Raw genomic sequence first — 24,291 nt, forward strand, 5'->3', positions numbered from 1 at the left:
GTAATCCTGATATATAACCATTCAAAGACGAACAGTTCTGCAGCTGTGGTGTTGGTTGGCAACAAATATGCACATAACCTATCCTCATACACATCCTCCTGATAAATATATCATACAAAAACAAGCATTCTTGCCTTGTTCTCAACATCAGTAGACTCGTCAACCTGGATTGCATACCACAGTGACTCATTAATCTAACAATTGTGCCTCAATATCCTCTACTGTTTCATCAATTCATCTAGTTATGGTGCTTGCTGAAAGAGGAACATGTGCCACCTTTTGAAAGACAGATTCCCTTCAAAGTTCACAACAAATGTCCTTAGTAGCAGCCAGGATCAACTTTTCACCAACAATAAAGGGCTTCTTAGCTTTAGCAATGCAGTTAGCCACTAAGAATGATGCTCTTAGTGCAGACACATTTGATGAAGTAATGGCCTTCAATAATTGCTTCTGTTGTTTGTGTTCATGTTTTTCTTTTCTTTTGAAAAATTCCCAAGGCTTGTCTTTTAATGTAGGGTGCTTGGTGTTCATTTGGCAAAGCACTTTTGAGAGTTTCATGGCTTCATGGGATAGCCAGTCACCACATATTATACAAAGAGGGCTTGGAGAATGTGAACCACTTATTGCAATAAACCCATAATTTAAATAGGACTCTTGGTACTTTCTTTTTTTTAGTATATAATTGATTTTTATTTGTTTTTTAAAGTATATTTTATTGATTATGCTATTACAATTGTCCCAATTTTTTTCTCTCCTTTATTCCTCTTCACCCTGCACCCCCCTCCCACCAACATTCCCCCACCTTAGTTCATGTCCATGGGCCGTACATAAAGTTCTTTGGCTTCTCCATTTCCTATACTATTCTTAACCTCTCCCTGTATCTCCCTGTCTATTTTGTAACTGCCAATTATGTTTCTTATTCCCTGTATGTTTTTACCCTATTCTCTCCCACCCACTCCCCACTGATAACCCTCCATGTGATCTCCATTTCTGTGATTCTGTTGTTCTAGTTGTTTGCTTAGTTTTTGTTTTTGTTTTTTAAGTTCAGTTGTTAATAGTTGTGAGTTTGTTGTCATTTTACTGTTCATAGTTTTGATCTTTTTCTTAGATGAGTCCCTTTAACATTTCATATAATAAGGACTTGGTGAGGATGAACTTCTTCAACTTGACCTTATCTGAGAAGCACTTTATCTACCCTTCCATTTTAAATGATAGTTTTGCTAGATAGAGTAGTCTTGGATGTAGGTCCTTGTCTTTCATGACTTTGAATACTTCTTTCCAGACCCTTCTTGCCTGCAAGGTTTCTTCAGAGAAATCAGCTGATAGTCTAATGGGACATTTTTTGTAGGTGACTGTCTCCTTTTCTCTTGCTGCTTTTAGGATTCTCTCCTTATCTTTAATCTTGGTTAATTTAGTTATGATATTCCTTGGTGTGTGTCTTTTTGTTTTTTACTTTTTTAAAAGATTTTATTTATTTATTTTTAGAGAGGGAAGGGAGGGAGATAGAGAGAAAGAGAAACATCAGTGTGCGGTTTCTAGGGGTTATGGCCTGCCACCCAGGCATGTATCCTGGCTGGGAATTGACCTGCAACACTTTAGTTCTCAGTCCGCGCTCAATCCACTGAGCTATGCCAGCCAAGGCTGGTGTGTTTCTTCTTGGATCCAACTTCTTTGGGACTCTCTGAATGTCCTGGATTTGGATGTCTGGTTTCTTTGGCAGATTGGGGAAGTTTTTCTTTGTTATTTTTTCAAATAAGTTTTCAATTTCTTACGCTTCCTCTTCTCCTCTGGCATGCCTATGATTCAGATGTTGGAATGTTTAACATTGTCCCAGAGGTCCCTAAGCATCTCCTCATTTTTTTGAGTTCTTGTTTTTTTTCATTCTGTTCCTGTTGAATGGTTATTTCTTCCTTCTGTTCCAAGTTGTTGATTTGAGTCCCAGTTGCCTTGCCTTCACTTTTGGTTCCCTGTATATTTTTCTTTATTTTACTTTCTATAGCCTTCACTTCTTACTTTATTTTGTGACCATACTCAATCATTTCTGCGAGCATCCCGATGACCAGTGTTTTAAACTCTGCATCTGAAAAGGGTCTACCTCCTTGTCACTTAGATCTTTTTCTGGAGTTTTGATCTGTTCTTTCATTTGGGCCATATTTATTTGTTTTGGCACACCTGTTATGTTGTAAGGGGTGGAGCCTTAAGCATTTGCCAGAGTGGGGTTGTGGTGCTATTGGTGGGGTATGGGTCAGAGAGGGAACAATGCCAATTGCTAGCTTACTTGGCTCTCACCCCACTTCCTGTCACTTCTCTCACTTCCCACAAGCAGATTGTGACCTTTCAGGTGCTGATTTCCAGGTGAGTCAGTTTGTGTGTGTTCTAGGATCCTTTGGGCCTCTTCAATGGACTCTCCTGTGAAACTGGGAGTTTCTCCCACCACTGCAACCCCCACAGGTTTTTACAGTCAGAAATTTGAGGCTTTGGTTTTCTGCACTGAAATCCTGGGTTGTGGTCTGTCTCACTCCCCAGTTGTTCCTCCTGGTTTATCCACACGCAAATGTAGGATACTCCAGTCTGCCAGCTACCACCTCACCTGCCCCAGACTACTAGCTTGGTATTTCCTTTTAAATGCAGATTTCCTTCTGTTGGCAGTCTTAGAGTCTTCTGCTGTCTAATCATTGGGTCTTTTCCCCTTTTCAAAGAAGCTCTCCAGTGACATTTGTTTTTTATTAATTTTGGCTAGGCTTAGCTTGTGGGCTTGCCAAAACTGTGAATGAGACAACTGCACTGTGCTGGAAACAGTCACAGATGAAAGTGGTAAATAAAATAATGGACCAGTCATGCACAAACAAAAATAAGTGTCTAATTCCGACTTAAAGCTGGCCACCAGATGCAGCTATACATTTGAAGTACATCAACTCACTTTCCACTATAAAGCCTGCCACCAGATGTGTTTAATTGTCCCTTGCCATACACTGATAGGATTTTGATGTGAATCTGCAAGCAATTGATTTATTATGGTTCCTGTGCAGTTAAACCTTTCTGCTAATGTAATCTGTACTTCTCAGTCACTCCTCAGCTCCACCTGTGCTAGCATCACAGCCTTAGCTCCACCTCAGATCATCAGGCATTAGATTCTCATAAGGAGAATGCAATCTAGATCCCTCACATACACAGTTCACAGTAGGGTTCATGCTCCTATGAATCTAATGCTGCTGCTGATATGACAGGAGTTAGAGCTCAGGCAGTAATGACAATGATGAGGAGAAGCTGTAAATACAGATGAAGCTTCTCTCACCTGCTGGCCACTCATCCCCTGCTATGTGGCCAGGTTCTTAACAGGCCTTGGACTAGTACCAGTCCATAGCCTGGGGGTTGGGGACCCATGTGCTACATGATATCTAGATCTTGAACTTCAGGATGCATAAAAGTTGTCTAGAAGCTTGTTTAGAATTCAAATTTGTATACCTTACCTCCAGAGATTCCAATTCAGTTGATCTGGGGGAGTAGACAGAAATGTACACTTTAAATAAGTATTCCAGTAAGTTCTTATGCTAATGAGCCACAAACCTCAATTTAAGAAATGCCGTCTTAGATTAACTTCTCAGAAATCTTTAAAATATTTTAATTTTCTTTAAACAATAGCTGCCAAAAGTGAGTGAGGAATTACACATAACATTGGTGGTATATTTTGTCACTTAGTCCAGGTTCTGATTGATGACAAGGGCCAACAAGGGAAAAAGTGCAGCTTTGTTAGTTGTGTGACAATACCTCACATCCTAGCACAGACCTTGGGCAGAAGTTGAACTGGACAATGTGTTTTAGGCTGCAGCTAAAGTCACACAACTTTTTTTTCTTCCTCCCTTAATTTCTGCCTGATTTATCTCTTGCCTTTTCCTCCAAAATAAATGAGAGGCAGGACCCTGCTACTGCAATATGGGGCAAAGTTTACAGCTACACACACTAGTAACCTTCTGGCACCACTATGATGCTTGAAGTTGTCCCAGAGACTACTTACACTATCCTCATTTTTTTGGAATTCTTTTTTCTTTTTGTTCTGATTGGTGGTTTTTTGCTTTCTTATGTTCCACATCATTGATTTGATTCCCAGTTTCATCCACTCTATTGCTGTTTCCCTGTAAATTGTTCTTTATTTCAATTAGTGTATCCTTCCTTTTTGACTGGATCTTTTTTTATGCTGTTGAGATCCTCACTAAGTTCCTTCAGCATTCTTATAACCAGTGTTTTGAACACTGCATCGATAGATTGCTTATCTCCATTTTGTTTAGTTCTTTTTTCTGGAGTTTTACTCTGTTCTTTCATTTGGGCCATATTTCTTTGTCTCTTTGTTTTGGCTGCCTTCCTGTGTTTGTTTTTCTGTATTAGGTAGAGCTACAATGGCTCTCTAATACATGCCTGGTAGCATGGCCTAATGTAGTAGGTGTCCTGTAGGGTCCAGTGGCACAGCCTCCCCTATCACTCAAGCTGGGTACTTGAGGTCCGTCCTTTGTGCAGGCTGAGTACACCTTCCTTATAGTTGAGCCTTGATTGCTGTTGGCATGTCAATGTGAGGGGTTTACCCAGGCCAGTCAGCAGCAAGGACTGGCTGTGACCACTGATCATCATTCTCTGCCCTTTGTAGAGGATCAGCTATGCAGGGGTAGGGTGGTGGTGCCCCAATATGGTCTGTAGCTACACACTGGGTACTCAGGCTCTGGGATTTCCTGGGTGGTGCAGGCCAAAGTCACCCCGACCTGTGTTCTTCCCCAGGCCACCCTGCCTGAGCTGTAAAGCAGTCTGAGATGGCTACTACTTATGCTGGGCTTGGTGATTCCCAGGTGAAGCCAAGTGAATGAGAATCTTCCTTGATGTAATGCTCCCAGAAAGCAATAAAAGCCTGTCCAGGCAACAGTTGGGGTATTCTCTCACTCAGAGAGTGGCCATACTGTCCCTTTTCTCTACAGAACTTCTACAGTCCATGTGATTTTGTTCGTTGCATCCACAACACTGCAGACACCACTGGCTGGAGTCTACCTCAGCCAAGCTGTGAATCTAGGCTGGCTGTTTCTGGGCCTGGAGCCACTTAGCATTAGGTACTGGATCATGGGGCTTACTGAGGCTGACTGTTGCTTGTTTGGGAGAATTTAGGAAGTTGTGAAGCATGAGTCAAGACCAGCTATTCATGTGGAAAAGCCACTGTTAACAGCTTTTGTGGGCCTGTAATTTGGATGGAACAGAGCCTCAGAGTATCTCCAAGAAAGGGCAAACAGTATTAACCAGGTTGATGAAGACTCATATAGCATCTGCCTGCTATCTGTGTGGCCCTGTTCGAGGAGGTTTCATAAAAGGGACAATGGCCTCTGCTCACTTTTCTGGTTGGAAGAAAGCTGTCCCCCAGCTCAGCCTTGATGCCGGACACTTCAGTTTCTCCCTGTATGCCACTGGTGCGTTTTAAGCTGCTGTCTCGGTGCTGGAGCTCAGAGGGAATGAGTCAGAGTAAGTCTGTATGTGGGTTCTTTAAGGGGAACTGCTTGGGACTCCAGAAGTTTCTTCTGTTGATTTAATCCCTGATGGGTTTTGCAGCCAGAAGTTATGGAGATTATCTTCCTGGTACTAGAGCCCTGGGCTGAGAAGCCTGGTGTGGGGCTGAGATTCCTTGCTCCTGAGATATTCCTCCCAAATTTTTATCCACCACATGTGGTGGATATGGGACCAGCCCATTCTACATCTCTGCCCCTTCTACCAGCCTGGATAGATGTGGTTTCTTTAATTTTGCAGTTGTCAGACTTCCATTCAACTCAATTTCTGATAGTTCTGATTGATGGTTGTTCTGTAGTTTAGTTGTAATTTTGATGTGATTGTACAAGGAGGTGAGTTATGTTTACCTATGCCCAAACCTTATTCATTTTATACTTCAGAAATTCTCTGCCAAATATTTTACACTTCATTTTTTTTTAAAGATTTTAGTTATTTATTTTTAGAGAGAGAGGAAGGGAGGGAGAGAGGGAGAGAAACATCAATATGTGGTTACCTCTTGTGCGCCCCCTACTGGGGACCTGGTCCACAACCCAGGCATGTGCCCTGACTGGGATTTGAACCAGCGACCCTTTGCTTTGCAGTATGGTGCTTAGTCCACTGAATTACACCAGCCAGGGCACACTTCTTTTAAATTATGTGTTTAATTAGAATACTTTGATTTCTCAGTCTCACTTAAACACTCCTAGAGGCATCTCTCTGCTTCAGTTTAATGCCATTTGGTGCTGCTGACATTGCGCTGTCTTGGGTGTTTGCTTTGTTTTGTTTTGATGGTGCACTTAATTGAGCAAAGCAGGTCCATGACAATTCTGTTAGGTTGCTCTTCCTCTTGGCACCTCAGGGCAGACTGCATCTCTCTGTATGCTTATTCCTTCTCTTGTCTAGGGTAAGGGCAAGTTGGGGCAGCATTATAAAATAACATTTCCTCCACAACTTGTGAAACCCACCCACACAAATCAGAAACTAGAGAAAACACTTCCATTACTGAAAGAGAAGATTAGCAGAAGAAGAGCTTCTTCCTGGAGAAGACTGGGTTGAGGTATTTTGCCAATGTAACAGAGAGAAAGAAGTAACAATAGCAAGCAGGCATATATTATGGTAAGAGCAAGACACCTGTTTTGCCAGCCACACAGTGTGTGGCTTGCCTTCTCTATGGTGAGTTAGGCAGGCAAAGTGGGACATGTGACCATTTGCTATCTCAGTTTCTAGTCTCTTCCAGCCTCCTTCTGGAACCCTGCTTCTCTTTCCATCACCTGTCTGACCTCAACTTCATTGTGACTCAGCTTTTCATAACATACTCCCCAGCACACATGTGTGCATACCTACACCAAATTCACTTGCCAGCCCCTTCATTCAGTAGCTGAGAATATTTCTTTAAGTCCTTGATCTCTTCTGTGAACTGCAAATATTGACCAGGTTGGCCTCCACAATTATATTGAGGGAGAAGGTATTCCCTGCAGAGGATTTCTTTTATTGATGTTCCATTCTTTCTACATGCCATTCACCAATACCCTAAATTTATAGCTTCCAGGGAAATGGCACCTCTCTCAATGAGTTAAAATGCATGAAACAGTACAGTTCTTAGCAACTGACTGGAGTTGAATAAATCATAGTTCTAGATTACATATCCAGTAAATAAAATCTAGGAGTCATTTTGCTTAAGAATAAGAAATTTTGTAGAGCCAACATTTGGGCCAATGTGCTGCATTTCAGTGTTGAAAAGACCAGCATCTAAGAGGTGGCATGGAGCAGGCAGGACCTAGGCTGACAGTCAGGGTTGCTTAGAGCTAAATGCAGCTCTGCTCCGGGGACAGGCTGACCAGTAACCTAACTTTTCCAGGTCTTGTCTTGTTCATGTGTAAAATGAGAGGACTGGCACACATAGTGGCTAAGAACCCTACTAATTTTAAGTCTATGACACTTTGATTGTTCCTACTCCCAGATAAAGGGACACACTGGGAGAAATTGCTTCCTTTGTAAGTCAGGAAATTGGAATGAGAGTGCTTGTGATTCTCTGTAAAGGTTGGTGCTGCTGACAATCACAATTGTCATGAACTCAATAAACTGTGCAGTATTCTGCAAACAGCTGTCTCTCTTGAATGGTGTTTAAGTCATACAGTTGGAAACCCAGAGGACAAGATATAATGTAAGGTACTTTCAAGAAAACATAAGCTGAAGGAAAGAGAAGGCATGATCTTTATAGAATCAAAAGCTTATGCACAACAATCTGTGCATGTTTTGCCTAAAGTCAGTGTCTTTATTTTTTAGGTCTTCTTTTTCTTTTTTTAAAAGGCCAGAGAAATAGTAAAGAAATAGATTTCTTCAGAATTCAAGAAGGAAGATTTTATTTTATTTTATTTTTTTCCAAATACAACTTCCAACATGCTTTGTTTAATCTCAACTTTTTCTCTTAATAATGGATCCCTTAGCTTCCTAGTCATTGCTATTTGCAGGAAAGGAAAATGACAGAGGAAAAATTAAATGGTGAAGGCAGTATGTCTGTGCTTTCCCTTCAGCTACCTGTACAATGTGACCCAATTTGCAAGCTTTCATGTGTTTGTGGGGGAGATCCTGGTACTGTCTCTTCCCGTTTGTTTCATTACAAGCAGGACTGGCTAGGAGAAATTGGATCAGTGGTATATCTGTGGTTATATTACACAACAGCTGTGGAAAATTATTAAACTAACAGAGAGACAAATGGCTTGGGAGAGAATAAAGTTAGCAACTCTGGAAACCTCAATAACAGTTCATTATTGTTAGATCTTCTCCCTTGATCAGTATCCTAGTTCCTAAATGAGAATACAAATCTCAGGAAACTTTTCACTTTATTCACCTTCCTTTTGCTAAAATCTTATTTTTATTTCATATGTGAGATCTCACCTTCCATTGCCTCATCTTAATTCATTTTTTTCCTCTTTGTGCCATCATCTGGAACACATACATTTTCACTTTCATGTAGTATGCACACACACACACACACACTCATGTGCACTCCTTCACACTCACTGTCCAGTACACATACTCCTCACACTCATGTGCACACACTTTCACATGTGAACACACTCTCATGTACAAATGCATGCACATATGCACTCTTGGGCTTCCAGTTTTGTACCATTTGTGTCTGGGATCTCTGAATTTCTTCCTACTTTGGACGCAGCTGGAACTCAGTATGTTCACTTTCGAGTACTGAGAGTTCCAGTTTCTAAGAGTAACTGGTTTATTAAATGGCATTAATTCAGTGAGGTACATACATGAACGGGTTTTATTTTTCTCCAGTCATGACCTTCCAATATGGTTTGTTGAACCTCCATTTTCTTCTCTTAATAATGGATCCCATAGCTTCTCAATTGTTGTCAGGTATCCAAACATGCAGTCTGGTCTGGATTAAAATGTGGTATATTACCAAATTTAGGGCTTACATCATGATTAAAGGTCCTCTCTTCCCTAAGAAATACACAGGCACCCAGGCTCTGTAGAGCAGAGGGGGAGTGGTTCACATTTTGTTTCTTTTATCTTCTGCTTCTAGCCTCTGAGTAGTTGAGATGAAGGGGGAAGTGTGATTAGAAAAAAAGAGCAAACACCTTTATCTAGCTGTTGCTGTTGGAGTTGTCTCCTGGCTGTTGATGGCTCTGATGAGTCTGGAAGAGAACCCAGAGCCCACACTGTCCCTGGGCATTTGATCTACAGAACTGTGAGCTAATAAACGTCTATGGTTTTAAGCCACCAAGTTTGTGGTGATTTGTTACAAAGCAATAGAAAATTAATACATTGCTAGTAGGAATGAGGGAAAAAATACTCTAGCACTCATCATCTAGGTCAGCAGCTCCCAGCTCCAATTAATTATTTTGCAAATATAGAATGGAGCCAGGTGGTGGGTTGATGGTAGTGTAAGAGGATGCAGCCAGGGGTCTCCTAAAAGAAGGATTTGTAATGGGGTCCAGAACTCAGGATGTCCAGGAAATATAAATATGGGATGTCCTCACCCCCATAATTCTGAACTGGGGGATGGGACACATGGAACAGAGCCATTGAGAGTTGTTTTGCATAGCAACAGTTTTGCAGATAACCTCTTAACCTCTAGAATGGTCATTTAACATATCTATAACCTTTAACTGGTTTCATAGATATGTTAAATAGCTGTGGCCATGCTTTGAGCCAGGGAGAAGCGAGTGACTTCCATCCAGGATGTAATTGGGAGGCAACTCCCTCTGGTTACAGAGCTTGCGTAAGAGTTTGAAGTTTGGTTCCACGCCACAGGGCCATGCCTGCCTGGACTTACTATGACAACCCAGAAAAGCTGGAAAAATATGAGAATGCTGGTAAGTGTAGCCAGTTGTGGGAGGAGTTGTAAATGGGGCTGCAAAGGAAAATTGGCACTGGGATTTAAACCTAGGTGTGGAAGCTGTGACAAGAAGAACCAGGTGGCTCTGGCAGAGGAGAACCACATGGCTTTTGCAGGGAAGAATCATGAGGCTTTGAGTCTCCCTTTGCCACACAGCTTAGGAAGCCAGAAAGCAAGATGTAGCAGCTATGCAGAGGTCTCTCTTAGCAGTTTGGAAGAATGCTGGAGAGATTCTACAGGAAGGAAAGGAGTGAAAAAACTCTTGCTGGTGGGCCATGAGAAGGTGCAATGTGGTTCTGGATTAAGAACTGGAGATCCCAGTGACACAGCTGATGGTGCTGGGAACTAAGGGAGGTCTACCAGCCGAGTATGGATTATTGGGAAAAACTGGGGGCTACCTGAGCCATGGACTTCTATTTCTTTTCCTGAGATATTGTACCCCAGACCAGGCAAAGGGGGGAAGGAAAGACTGTGTGTGTTTTAAGGGACTTTGGGATTTTAATGAAGACATTAAGTCATTACTCTTAGGTCTATATAACTTTTGAATAAATAATTCCTTTCCTTTTCACCAATCTCTGACATGGAGAGCTATAATTCCCTAGTGGCGGGCAAGGTGAACCTTGTACAGGGGGATCCCAGGAGAAGGGCGGGGTCCATTCAGTAACATTGTGTGACCCCTTCTCTGGTGGCCAGTCAAGGAAAATCATGGGAGACAACATGTGCAATAGCTTTAAAATAATACAACTACTTGTACATGTGCAATAAAAGCCCACCAAAACTAGTCAGGAAGGATCTACCCTGTAAGAACAGAATCCCTTCAGCCCATGAAGTCAGTCTCTGCTTTGTTTTGGCCTGCTCCCATGTTCTCTACTATAAACTCTGTATGTTCAGTTCAATTCTTTATCCTGATCACCAAGAACCTGGTTACCTGTGCCCACCTGTGACAGTAGCAGGGTCAAATAGCCATGGAGAAATGTCTGGCTGACACTGGGCTCAGTTCTCTTTAGAACATAGGGACACTTGATACTACTATTTTCCGCTTTGAATTTTAGCTGCAATTCTTAGACTGCAGAAAATAGTGCTGCTCAACATCCTGTTATCAAAGGGAAAGGCAGTGGCCCCAATATCTTTGTCTCTTTTTAACCATTATGTTGAATACGTGCAAGTCCAGGTTGTAATTATTAAGCATTTTTATTTTTGTCTCCCATTGCTCTTTTCTTCTGTGGAGCTAATTAATCTCTTGACCATGATTTTCATGTTTACTTTCAGGTAATAAAAAGTCTTCCAAGCAGTCACTAGAATGTCTAATTCAGAGTAATAGGCCAAACTTTCAACTTCATTCAGGATTACAGCTGCACCTCTTTCCTAGCTGTAGTCTGCTCCTTATTTGCAGGGGAGGGGAGGGGAGTAGGGGTGGAGTAGCTGGCTTCTTGATTTTTCTCCAAACTTGTGCTTTGAGTCACCAGCTCCTTTCCCCCACACCCAGGTTTCTTACCCCTGTGAGGTTAGAGCAGAGAAGAGAAGGAAAGGAACATTCCAGGCTTGACTCTACTGCAGGTAAAAGACCCCCAATATAGAAATGTATCTCTAAAGATTTCCCAAAGACCCCATGAGACAATCACCTGCAAGCTCTGCCAAGTCCCAAAAGTAACAGGCTAGCCTGAGACAGACATGGAGCTTCATTTTCTGCCATCTTGTCTGGCTTCCCCGGCTTCTCCATGCTCCTCTCCTACAATTTGCCTAATTTGTTTCCTCTTCCCCTCAAGTGTGAGTGTCTCTCAACTTCTGCCTCTGATTTTCTTCTTTGTTTTTCTCTAATCTGCCATTGTTTACTATGCACTCCAGGGCTGCAGTTCTTACTTCCAAGGGGATGAAGTCCAAATCTGAATTTCTAGCCTTCTCTGCCCTCTAAGCTCTAATCTGCATCCTTATCTGCTTGGAATCTTGAGCTGAAGGCCCAGTCTTCTACAGTTTCCCATGTCTCAGAGTGAAGTATTTCCTCCTCTGCTACTAGTCTACCTCACTCTGATGCTCTTGTTTTTCATAACTATACCACTCAAACAGGCCACCTGTCATTTGCTGCTGCTCCTTCCTCCTTGCTTTCTGCATTAAATTCATTGCCAAGTCCTCATATCCTGCATTCATAACAGTATTTCAGTAGTTCTCTTCTCTATCACAGTTGCTTCTTCCTTGTTTCTACCACCTTGAGATATAATGATAGCTAACATTCTAATGCATAATTTTCCAGTCTTTTCTAATCATGTATTAAATAAGTAAATAAATATTGTACATATATTTTTGTAGACTAAGATCAAACTTTTCATATTATTCTGTAAACTCATTATTTTTCACTTAACAATGTATTGTAAAACTTTCTAAATAATTTCATATTCATCTACAATATTTTTCAGATACAATGGCAGTTGAGGATTGGGGGTTTTGCATTCTGTTGTTCAGACAGAGTCCCTATGACCTTTTTCTCTGTTTAAGTGAATTCCTAAATTCCATGGGAGAAAAAGGACAAGAAAGTTGTGCTTCGCATAGGGCTTATCCTGTCCCTGGTATACCACATGCACTAGGAACAGGGTGCTGTGAGGCAGATATGTACATTGCCTGATTTACGATGAGTGTTTAACAAATATTGTTGAATAGGGGACAGGTGATTAGGAGGAAGGACATGATGCAGAGCCTGGCTGGACTAAAAAGAGCTGTCACTGGATCTGCCCTAGGACAGACAGATCAGGGGGCCACTCCCCAAAGGGCTTGTGCAACTTCAATGAAAATTCCCTTTCTTCTTTCCTCATCTTTTCCTTTTCACTGTGGAGAGGTACTTAATGATTGGTGACAACCATCCCTCTCTGGGGTTTACCCAGAAAGTGGGACTTTCAAGGATAAAATGGATGGTTTCAACAAACCAGGACAGTTGGTTACTCTACACAGTGAGTCCCACTCTGAGCTGGTTTGAAGGGTGTGGATTGATTCCAGAAGCTTTGAAACAACCATCTCCACCCTGCAAGAACATTTAGTGTGATGTCTGAGAGCAGACTTATACTTTCCAGCCAGAATGCTTTTATGTGTGAGAGAAGTAAATGTCAGTCATTTTTATGCCCCTATTCCTTTGGATTCTCTGTCACTAGCAGCCAAACCTAATTCTTATTGAGAGGACTGTATAAAAGTAATGCTAATTAAATTCTTTTGCAAAATTTTACTGATTTTATTCTTAGTTACTGTGATGTGCAATAATAAAGTATGCATCCCAAAGTTGCCACTGCAAGATTCATTTGATTATAGCACTAAACCCTGTAGGTATGCTTGGCTTCTTTTAATAGTCTTTGGATTATATAGTATAGCCAGCCATCTTCTGACAACTTAAAAATGTGGGCTGTCATGTATTACTTCTAATGTGTAAGTGGAGGCCCAGGACACTGGCACACTATTGAATTGGAGTAAATACTGGAATCCTTTGGAACACAGTCTGGGAGACAGCATTAACATACATATACCTCATGGCCAAAGCACATTTTACTAAGCCTTTATTGCATGAAGTTGTTTTTAGAGACATGGTATGACCCTTGGCATATCTGCATGTATGAAATAATATGTTATTCTCTAAACCAAGATTTTTGCTGCATTACAAATGCATGGAGAGTGTTTTCAAAATTATTATTCTAGTGCTGGTCTGCTTCCCTTGTTTCTCTTCAATAATCTACTTTAGGCATTCAAAGGTTCTACTCATCCCAGGACATGACTAAAGCTAATTTACTGAGAGCCTCTGAACATACCCCAAGCCTGCTCATGACATCTGCCTGGAACTTAAATCATTTTAAGTGGAGAATTAAACTAATGTTTCTGCTAGGAAGAAAGAAAATGTGAGCCTTGGTTCTCCACACAAGACTTTTAATGATGCAAATGAATTATGCTGCAAATATACAAAAGAAAAATAAGTCCATCTTATTGCATGAGGAATTTGACACTTTTATTTAGAATATTTATATTTCTGAATGATTCCTTCATACCTTATAGATCCATTTCAAATGTGACTCTGTTAGGTTAATAGTCTATGCTTTAAAAATAGACCAGGGTGAAGGTAAGTGTTGGGTCCCTTTGTAGTAAAAAAAAGGAAAAAAAAAGAATTTATCTAATGATAAGATGAATCAAAGAACATAACAAATCCTTTTATTTATTTATTTTTTTTGCACAAACAAGAGAAATTATGGTATGCCTGAAAGACTCTAAATAGAGAAACATTCCTTGCACATTACTTTTGTATAACAGCTAAATCCCTGTGACTTTAATCTGGAAAATCTAAGTGGGATTTCCATATAATGAACCATCATCCACAACATATCAGTTATGAATGTACAGTGTGTTTTTAATATGCTTTCCTATTTGTATGTTTCACATTGAATGCTATTTGCTGTGAACATTGGATAAACTGGTGAGTTGAGGTTATTTGCTAGAGGCAAAGTGGAGATTTCTAGTTAAAGCATACAAGGCAGCTATAAGATAGATTCTGGTAGGATTTTCAGTAAGTTCTATAGTGGGAACTCATGATGCTGAGAGACGTTTGGTTTTGAACTAAATAAGCAGAGTTACCCACCCTTATTCACTCCTATGCCTAAAGGAAGCCAGGTTACCTACAATACAACTCACCTATCTTTATTATCGACTAACTCTATGCAATTTATTTTCCCAGGAAATAGCTGGGGAACTGTGGGAGCTGTCCACCTCTGGATGCAGGCTACCTATCTTGCTCTGAGGAGTTAAAACACAAATCAATGCCTTTTAACAAAAAAGAAACCTGTCCTTGCTAATTTAACTGCTCTTGGTCTTCTGTACAATTAACCCTTTTTAAAATCTGTCTCCTGACATGAAATACCATAAACTGAGATAAATACATAAAATATTCATCTTTCACCTCCTGATTTATTGCACTTAGCATAATGCTCTCCAGATCCATCTGAGCTGTTGCAAAGGGTAGGAGCTCCTTCTTTCTTTCCACTGTATAGTATTCCATCATGTAAATGTACAATAGTTTTTTGATCCACTTATTTACTGATGGGCACTTAGGTTGCTTCTAGCACTTGGCTATTATAAGTTGTGCTGCTATGAACATTGGGGTGCATAGGTTTTTTGAATTGGTGTTTCAGGGTTCTTAGGGTATAATCCCAGCAGTGGAATTGCTGGGTCAAAAGGCAGCTCCATTTTTACTTTTCAGAGGAAATTCCATACTGTTTTCCACAGTGGCTGCACCAGTCTACATTCCCACCAACAGTGCACTAGGGTTCTCTTTTCTCCACAACCTCACTATCACTGGTTGTTTGTTGATTTGTTTATCATGGTTCTGATCAGTGTGAAGTGGTGTCATTTTGGTTTTAATTTGCATCTCTCTGATGGCTAGTGGTACTTGAACAACAATAATAAATAAATAAATAAATAAATAAATAAATGTAAAGAAAATATTTTTAAAGAAGAAAAAGAGCAAAATATTTGGAAAATGTGTGTTCTCAAAACTGCATGTTCTTTCTTTCTAGAAAAACATTTGGTAATTGACTTCTTTACATTGCCAGATGGTCAGAAGGAAGGGTGAGTGAGGGGCTCAACCAGTTGCTCCTGGCTTTACCAAGCTGTAAGATCTGATTACACCCTAAATGTACGTGTGGCCAGGAGGTCAGGCCCATGGGTAAAACTCCAGTCATGCTGTGTCAGACTCTAGGATTACATGGGGTGACTGTTAGCTCCTCTACAAAATAATGATGCAGAAAGACTATGAACCACTAGCTGAGTCTTTTGTCATTGTGAATAAATATCATATTCTCCCTCCATGCCAGATAGCATGATTTTTATTCTTAACCTCTAGCTGGGAAAGGATGGTGCTGAGGAAGTTTCAATTTTGCTTTTGTAGAGGGCATCTCAGAATGACAATGAGATCATTCTTCAAGGGTAGCCTATCTTAGCATTTGTTTCTTAATCATGATTCATGATCCTGCATACCTGTAACCCTGTGGTACTCTTTCTGGCTGGATTTCCCTACTCGACTAATTTGGAATGCAGAATATCATCTTGAGAGAAAGTTCAGCACTTGTCCTTTACTCACCCTCCCAAGGGTGACTGTAGTGAGGCAGGCAAACAGGCTTCAGTGACTAGAGCTTGTTTGCACAGCTACTATATCTGCTCAAAGACGAATATAAAATGTGCAACAATCCCTAGTCCCCACACTCTCCCACAAAAGATCTGTCACAAAAAGTAAAGTTCATATTACCCTTAGAAAGATCTTTTTTTTGTTTTGTTTTGTTTGTGGTTTCTCATTTCCTGAGACTTTGAGAAAGTTTGACCTAGCTTTTTTCTTTTTTAATATATTTTACTGCAAGGAGAGAAGGTGGCGTGCTAGTCACTAGGCAACATGAATAGGGAAGAATTGTTTATTGTATAAACAGTGCGATAATAAAGATATAGAACTAAAATCCTGACCTTTTTCCACTTCTTCATAAACCAATCAGAAATGGCGGCACAGTGTTTGAACATGTTAATATAAAGGGAGAGACACTATTCACATTCACAAACTTGACCTTCATAAACAGAGTTCTTATATGAGAATAGCCAACATAACTTTCATCAGTAGGTTGGAACAATACATATGTAATTTCTACTCCAAATATTTATTCCAGGATTTTGTTCTGTGGCTCAGTTTAAAAAGGTTACTTGATCTACTTCTTTGTGTGTATAATTTAAAATTTTACCTGGTATTGTTTTTGGTATACAGATGCACTTAAAGATTGAGATATACATGGGCCTGTTTTCTTATTTACCACATGAAGAAGCAGAGGCTATTTGGTACATTCAATGTTACTACACTGAACAAGGCCCAGGGCTGTCCCTAGATTTCACTTGCATCAGTATGTAAAACTTGGAAAGACTAAAATAACAAATTTCCCACAGTAAAGTTTCTTCTCTGAAATGGGTGGTAAACTTGGACATAAGAAGAAACAAAGTATTTAACCTGATAGTAATTCTGCAAATATTTATTGAGTGGTATCTAGTATCTGATAACTAGTAGAAATAAGATATTTTGAGTTCTTATCATGGCCTTTGGGGAGATGACTTTTTTCTGTGGCTTCAACACATGGTTATTTTTATTCACTCATTTGTTCACTCAACAGACATTTATTGAGCACATGCTCATACTATGTGCTAAGTACTGAGATGGGACCTGAGAATACAAAGATTCCCAACAGGTCAGTCTTTACTCCAGGGAGTTCAAAACTAAATGATGTAGGGAAGGATTATTTCAATTTGCCATGCAACATTAGGATAATGTGCACGATGTTCTGGCAGCACAAAAAAAATATATTTGTAATACAGTCTCAGAATGCAATGGTGATTTGGGAATGTCTTCTAGAAGAGCTAATCTGAGTTGGGTCTTATCAAAAGTAGTTGTATATGTGGATATTGAAGAGATAGGTTAGGAAACCAGGCTGAGAGTTGAGTATACACAAAGGCTGCCAGATAAGCAACGGTGTATTGTGTGACTGTGGAGCCCAATGTTAGTGAGATAGAGATGTAAAATAGGGTAACTATTGAAAGCCTATTCTATGTAGACCTCACACAGACATTTTGGCTGAAGAAAGCTCTGTCTTTACATTTCAATGATTTTCAAGGTAGAAAAGGGATAGTTGATGTAGTATGCAGTGGCCCTTAAATCTTCTACTTGACAGTAACTCTTGTTCTTGCTCACATTTCTTTGGACAAAGCAAGTCACAGGCCATGTCTAAATTACAAGGGGACAAGGAAGTGCAATCGTCCTATTTGCACAGAAGGAGGAGAAATAGAATACCTGTGATTAGCATAGCAACTGATTTCTAGTTAGATTTTATCAGAAAAACTAAAAAATTAAAGCGATTGTATTTGATGGTGTTACCTGTTTTTTATCTGGTCTATAATAACTCCCCCATATTTTGTTTCTTGGGTCATTATTTCCAAGTAATTTATTTTGGAGGACACAGAGGACATAATCCCACTCAGAATGAAAAGTTCTTTTTTAAAAAAGATTTTATTTATTTTACGTTATTTTTTAGAGAGAGGGGAAGAGAGGGAGAGAGAGAGAGAAACATCAATGTGTGGTTGCTTCTCCTGTGCCCCCAAGTGGGGACCTGGCCCACAACCCAAGCATGTGCCCTGACTGGGAATCAAACCTGCCACACTTTGATTTGGAGGCCTGCACTCAATCCACTGAGCCACACCAACCAGGGAAGTTCTTTTGATGTGACTAGTTTGCCTGAAGTGATCATCTGATTCCACTCATTTTATAAATTGTCTGTTTCACACTATTTTATTAGAATTTTGGCACTGTAGTCTCCCAGTTTTTTGTGCATCTACAAGAACATGTCAATGAGATTCCCAGCTCATCTGTAATGAAAGGTAGGAGTACACTGATAACTACATATTGCCTAATATTTATGAGAAACTCAGTGGATCAAAGAATGCCAAATGCATTCTTTATTCAGGTATTTAAAACTTTACATCCTGGATCAAGTAGGATTAGCTGGAACCTGATGAGCTGATTTGCACTGTAATGGCTCCCCAAAGAATTGCTTCTTCTGCAGGATACTTTGGTGTAATGCCATAAGCCTGAAAGGAGGGCACTAGAAGAAACAGGCCACTGTAAGATGGAGCCCCATGTGACTTGTTTTGAGTTTGCTATAAGAATGTTGTCCTACTTAGCAGGACCCCTCCCACTTCCTGGGGAGAAAGTGGTACTTCCCCTAAGCAGTGGTTTGTTTTTAATGTTATGGACACTGTGAGTTACCCTTTTGTCATTAACTGCTGGAGAATATAACATCTACCTTGTAAGTGAAGATTTCCTTATGCGAAGTACGTGGCATCATCTCTGGTTCCATTTATGTTACTCTCCTTATTTCATTTCCTCTAGTCTTCCCTCTTTTAATTTCTGTTACTCCATATTTTATATTTTTTCTTTAAACCCTTTCTGGAAAAAAGTGGAGCATAAATATGTAACAGAAGTAAAAACAATCTTTATATTTCTTATAACTGACTTCTTCTGCTCTGGGACCCTCATTCTCACTAGTGGTAAAAACACCAACAAGTCAATTAAAGGTGACTCAGCCTCTTTCAGTTAATAATAATCTTTCTCTGGTAAATATTTTGTATTTCAAAGTACAGAATTACTCTTAGGGATAGTTCTTTCATCTTAAGCACTCTCTCTCTCTCTCTCTTTCTCTCTCTCTCTCTTCTTTCCTCAAATTGTGCCTACAAGCAGAGAGAGGAGGTAAGGGATTGGGGGAGAGGCAGGTATTTACTCTTGTTTTAGTGTGTGTGCATGTATGTACTTGTGGGGGTTAGTATGTAGACAGTGAATTCAGAAAGAGGTGTATTGAGTTGGAACTCTCTGTGAATAATCTAGGAGGCAGTTGGCTGTCTGAGTTTGATGTTCAACAAATTCTGTTAGGCAGTGAGGGACAAATATCATATGATCTCACCTTTAAGTGGAATCTAGTAAACAAAACAAACAAGCAAGCAAAATATAACTAGAGACATTGAAATTAAGAACAATCTGACAGTAACCAGAGGAGAGGTGGGAGGGAATAATGGGAAGAAAGGGGGGAAGGGTTTTCAGGAACAACTATAAAGGACACATAGACAAAACCAGGGGGAGGTAGAAGCAGGCGAAGGAGGTGGGGATGACTCGGGTTGGAGGGGAGTGCTGACAACTGTACTTGAACAACAATACAATAATTATATAAATAAATAAAAATAAAAACAATTAGTTCTAATGAAGTCTTATTATCTTGATTTGTGAGCTAAAATAATTTTGATTATTTTGAATGTTTACCAAAGGAAGAAAGAGGCAGCCATTTCTGTAATACAGTTCTTCTTGAAGGGTACCAGTGTTTCTCCAGCTTCCGAATGAATCCCTTTTCCTTTACCTATTTAGCCCTTGTTTTTAGGTCACTGGTCCATAGCATATCCCAAAGCTTTAGAATAAACTTGTACATGAAAGATGTTTTAAAAATAAAAATACTTTAGGTTGGTATACATTAACAAGTCAGCCCAGCAAGGTATTAATTATTGGAGAAAACTGACCAAAGTGGGTAGCATTCAGTGAGGCTAGGGTGGAGGTAGGGACATGTCAGGAGTCTGGATGCAGGCTTTGTTGGTGAGAGCCTGTGGCAGGACCCAAGGGTCAGAATTACTTGAAAAGTAATTAGTTGAAAGGAACAGTTTGAGAAAAGGAAAAAATGATATGGAAGGAAAAGGCAGCAGTTTCCACTTTTGTTCAGGTTCTGAGGATGGTGAAATTGAAAGGTTTTTGGCAAAAAGATGTGTGCCCCTGAGACAAGAGGGAATGTTCTATCTGATGGGTACCAAGTGGGTGAATGTACCCAAGCTCCATCACTTTCTTGAAGGAGCCATATCTGCTTACACTTTCAGGTCCAATCTGAGTAAGACTCAGGTGTGAAATAAATTTGAGGAGCTCTGTAGAGGCAGAATTGAATGCTTCTGGCCTTTTGGCAAGCTACTTTCATCAAGTCACTGTAAGTACACATCTCCAGCTACCATACAACCAGATATGCTGTGAGGAGTTTGCTCATTACTTACTGAGCATGTCAAAGTATTGGCTGCCTCCAGGACTCCAGGGAAGCACAGATGTGTTAGAGTACCTCCATGAGAAATACAAGCAAACAATAAATTGCTACTCATTTTCAGGCCTGTTGCTGAGAACACATATTCTGTTTGCTCCCTCTCCTGCTGAGGCTTCTAGGTACAGAGAAAATACCACTAAAATGAACAGTAACATGTAGATATTCCAGGCTGATGACAGCTATAAGCTGTGCACCATAACTATGGTCTTCTCTTTTTTATGTTTTTTAACAAATGACTTATGGTCCCACATATTGTATTAATAGGAAGCCTGATAGCTTTCTCTCAAGCCAACTTCCCACACCCATCTGAATTGCAAAAAATTTCTGTGGGTTTTGGACAGATTGCCTTTGATTCTCCCAGCCACACAGAGTTGCTGCCAAAAGCTTGTTCTTTGGAAGATGACTGGCGATGCTGGTCCATTTCACAGTCATGCTCTAGTGACCCAGATCCCTGTATAGGCTGCCTTAGGCCTTCTAGAACCATGGTCCTAGTATTTCCAAGGCTGGGTCAAAGCTACCCTACACTTCTGCCTTCCAGGTTGTAATTCTTTATGATAGTAACATTTAATAACCAGCTCTCAGGGTGCAAGCAACCTAGGAGCTAGGTCAGGACTGAGTCAAGCATTGGCCCTTTGCACACATGGACCCACAGGACTTTTTACCTCCACCAGGGAGCCACATTCAGGACCTTTACTAAGCAAAAAGTTTAAGGTTTTTGGAATACAACAGTGCTGAAAGACATATCACTGCTTCTTGGGACAATCGAGTAAGTAGATGGGATTATAGAGTTAGAGAGCAGAGGTTGAGAAGAGAAATGGGCCAAGGGTGGTGTAAAGTGAGATGTGCCAATGTGGAAAATATAGACCCCCCAAAATCTTCAAATAAGACTGAAATGGGGGGAGGAAGATGGCAGTGATGTAGGTGGGAGCTGAGCCCACTTGCTCTTACATCCTACTGGGACATTTAGCTGATCTTCCAAAGAGCAGAGTGAACAGCCAACAGAATCCCAGCTGACATGAAATTTGGAAGCCAAAGTGTGTAGAGGATGCTTAAGAATGGGTGAGTAAGACAATAAGACCTGGAGCTGTGAGAAAACCAAAGACAGATCCAGAAAGAAGTCAGAAGGCAAACACCAACAGCTGAGACAAATTTCACTTTGCTATCTTTCAGGACATGCATTTTTTTTTTATTTCTCTTCTTTCCATTTATTTATTTTTTCTTTGTTTTTATTGTTTGATTTGTTTTTATTTATTCTCCCTTTCATACTGCATTTTAATTTTTCTTCTTTCACTCCATTCACATTCCAAATAACCCACTATGCTTTGTTTTTTACTTTTTATTCTTTTTATTCAGATTATATATTTCTTATCATACTATTGTTATTCCAATTCCCACACAGCACCATTCCCTGGTCTTAATTCATTTTGCCATCTTCCTGAGCTTTATTACTATCATGGTTAACTTTATTTTCTCTCACACTATGCCCAGTTTCTATCCCTGACTCTCACCATTTCTCCTCTATCTAACATTGCACAAGCACTCCTCTTTCTTGAGTCAGCTCACATTCTTTATCCCTTCTAATAAGAGTCTTATTTCTTTTTCACCTTTTATAAACAGTGGCTAAAAGGGTGAAGCACAGTTATTGCTGTGGTGCTTCAAAAAAACTCCTATTTGTTCACTACTTGTTTGTACTTTAAATTCCATAGTATACTGTCCTGCTGTATTAATCGATTTTGCCTTTGCCCTACCTGTAGGAGACCATTCTGCATGACATGGGCCCAGCTCCCACTCAGAGATGCACAGGACCCACGCCCACAGAGAGGTTCTCCAGTGGGGAATCAGGCCTGCACTATACTTAGACTGCTATGAGACTTGCTTCTGCTAAAACTATCTCACCCTGAATTGAGATAGCAAGTCCTTACTGTAACATCCTAAAATACATGCTAAAACTCCCCAGTATGGAGTGTAACCAATTCTACCACTTTTCCTTTTGCATTTGCAAATATCCTTCTTCTGTGATGTGGTTAGCAGCATCAGCTCCTTTGTTTTCTGTAAAAGGTAACCACCTATATTTCACGCAGAAACTTTTTTACTGACATGCCTCCTACAGCAAGGGACATAAAGAAAATAAACAAATGGGACCTCATCAAAATAAAAAGCTTTTGCACAGCTAAAGAAAACAGTATCAAAATAAAAAGAGAACCAACTGTATGGGAAAACATATTTGCCAATGATACCTCAGACAAGGGTTTAATCTCCAAAATATATAAAGAACTTACACGACTCCACTCTAAGAAGACAAGTAACCCAATTAAAAAATGGGCAAAGGACTTGAACAGACACTTCTCCAAGGAGGACATACAGAAGATCCAAAGACACATGAAACAATGTTCAATATCGCTAGCTATCAGAGAGATGCAAATTAAAACCACAATGAGATACCACTTCACACCAGTCAGAATGGCCATCATAAACAAACCAACAAACAACAAGTGTTGGAGAGGTTGTGGAGAAAAGGGGATCCTAGTGCACTGTTGGTGGGACTGCAGACTGGTACAACCACTATGGAAAGCAGTATGGAACTTCCTCAGAAAACTAAAAATGGATCTGCCTTTTGACCCTGCAATTCCACTGCTGGGACTCTATCCTAAGAACACTAAAACACCAATACAAAAGAACCTTTGCATCCCGATGTTCATAGCAGCACAATTTACAATAGCTAGGTGCTGGAAGCAACCAAGATGCCCATCAGTAAATCAATGGATCAAAAAACTATGGTACATTTACATAATGGAATTCTATGCAGCAGAAAGAAAGAAGGAGCTCCTACCCTTTGCAACAGCATGGATGGAGCTGGAAAGCATTATGCTAAGCAAATCAAGCCAGGCAATGAAAGACAAATACCATATAGTCTCACGTTTAACAGGAACCTAAACAACAAAACAAAGAAACAAGCAACATATAACCAAAGACACTGAAATAGGGGACAGACTGACAGTGACCACAAGGGAGAGAAGAGGGAATTTCAGGGGAGAATGGGAAGGGTTTACAGGAACAAATTTAAAGGACACATGGACAAAAGCTAGGGGGAGGGTGGTAATGGGAGGGAAGTGGGGAGGGTTGGGTGGGTGGGCTGGAATGGGAGTAAAAGGGAGAAAACTGTACTTGAACAGTGATTAAAATAAAATAAAAAAAAATAAAGTAGTTAAGTTTTGGGGGAGTTAAATTAGACCTGGTTTACAAGGCCTGAATTATTCTAATTCCAAAACTAGATAAAAGCACAACAAAGAAAAAAAATTACAGACCAATATTACTGATGAACATAGATGCTAAAATCCTCAAGAAAATATGAGCAAACCAAATATAGCAATACATCAAAAAGATCATATACCAGGATCAAGTGAGATTTTTTCTGGTAATGCAAATTTGGTACAACATTCACAACTTAAAAAATATGGTTCACCACATAAACAAAATGAAAGATAAGCACTACATGATTATATTAATAGATGCAGCAAAAGCATTTGATAAAATCCAGCACCCATTTATAATAAAAACCTTCAGTGAGGTGGGAATACAAGGAACATATCTAAAGATAGTAAAGGCCATATATGACAAACCCACTGCCAGCATCATACTCAATGGGTAACAACTACAAGCATTCCCCTTTAAATTGGGAACAAGACAGGGATGTCTGCTTTCACCTCTCTTATGCATCTTAGTACTAGAAGTCCTAACCACAACAATCATACA

The sequence above is a fragment of the Phyllostomus hastatus genome, unplaced genomic scaffold (assembly GCF_019186645.2).
Source record: "Phyllostomus hastatus isolate PE091 unplaced genomic scaffold, TTU_PhHast_1.1 phas_scaffold_39, whole genome shotgun sequence".
In the NCBI taxonomy this organism is placed as follows: domain Eukaryota; kingdom Metazoa; phylum Chordata; class Mammalia; order Chiroptera; family Phyllostomidae; genus Phyllostomus; species Phyllostomus hastatus.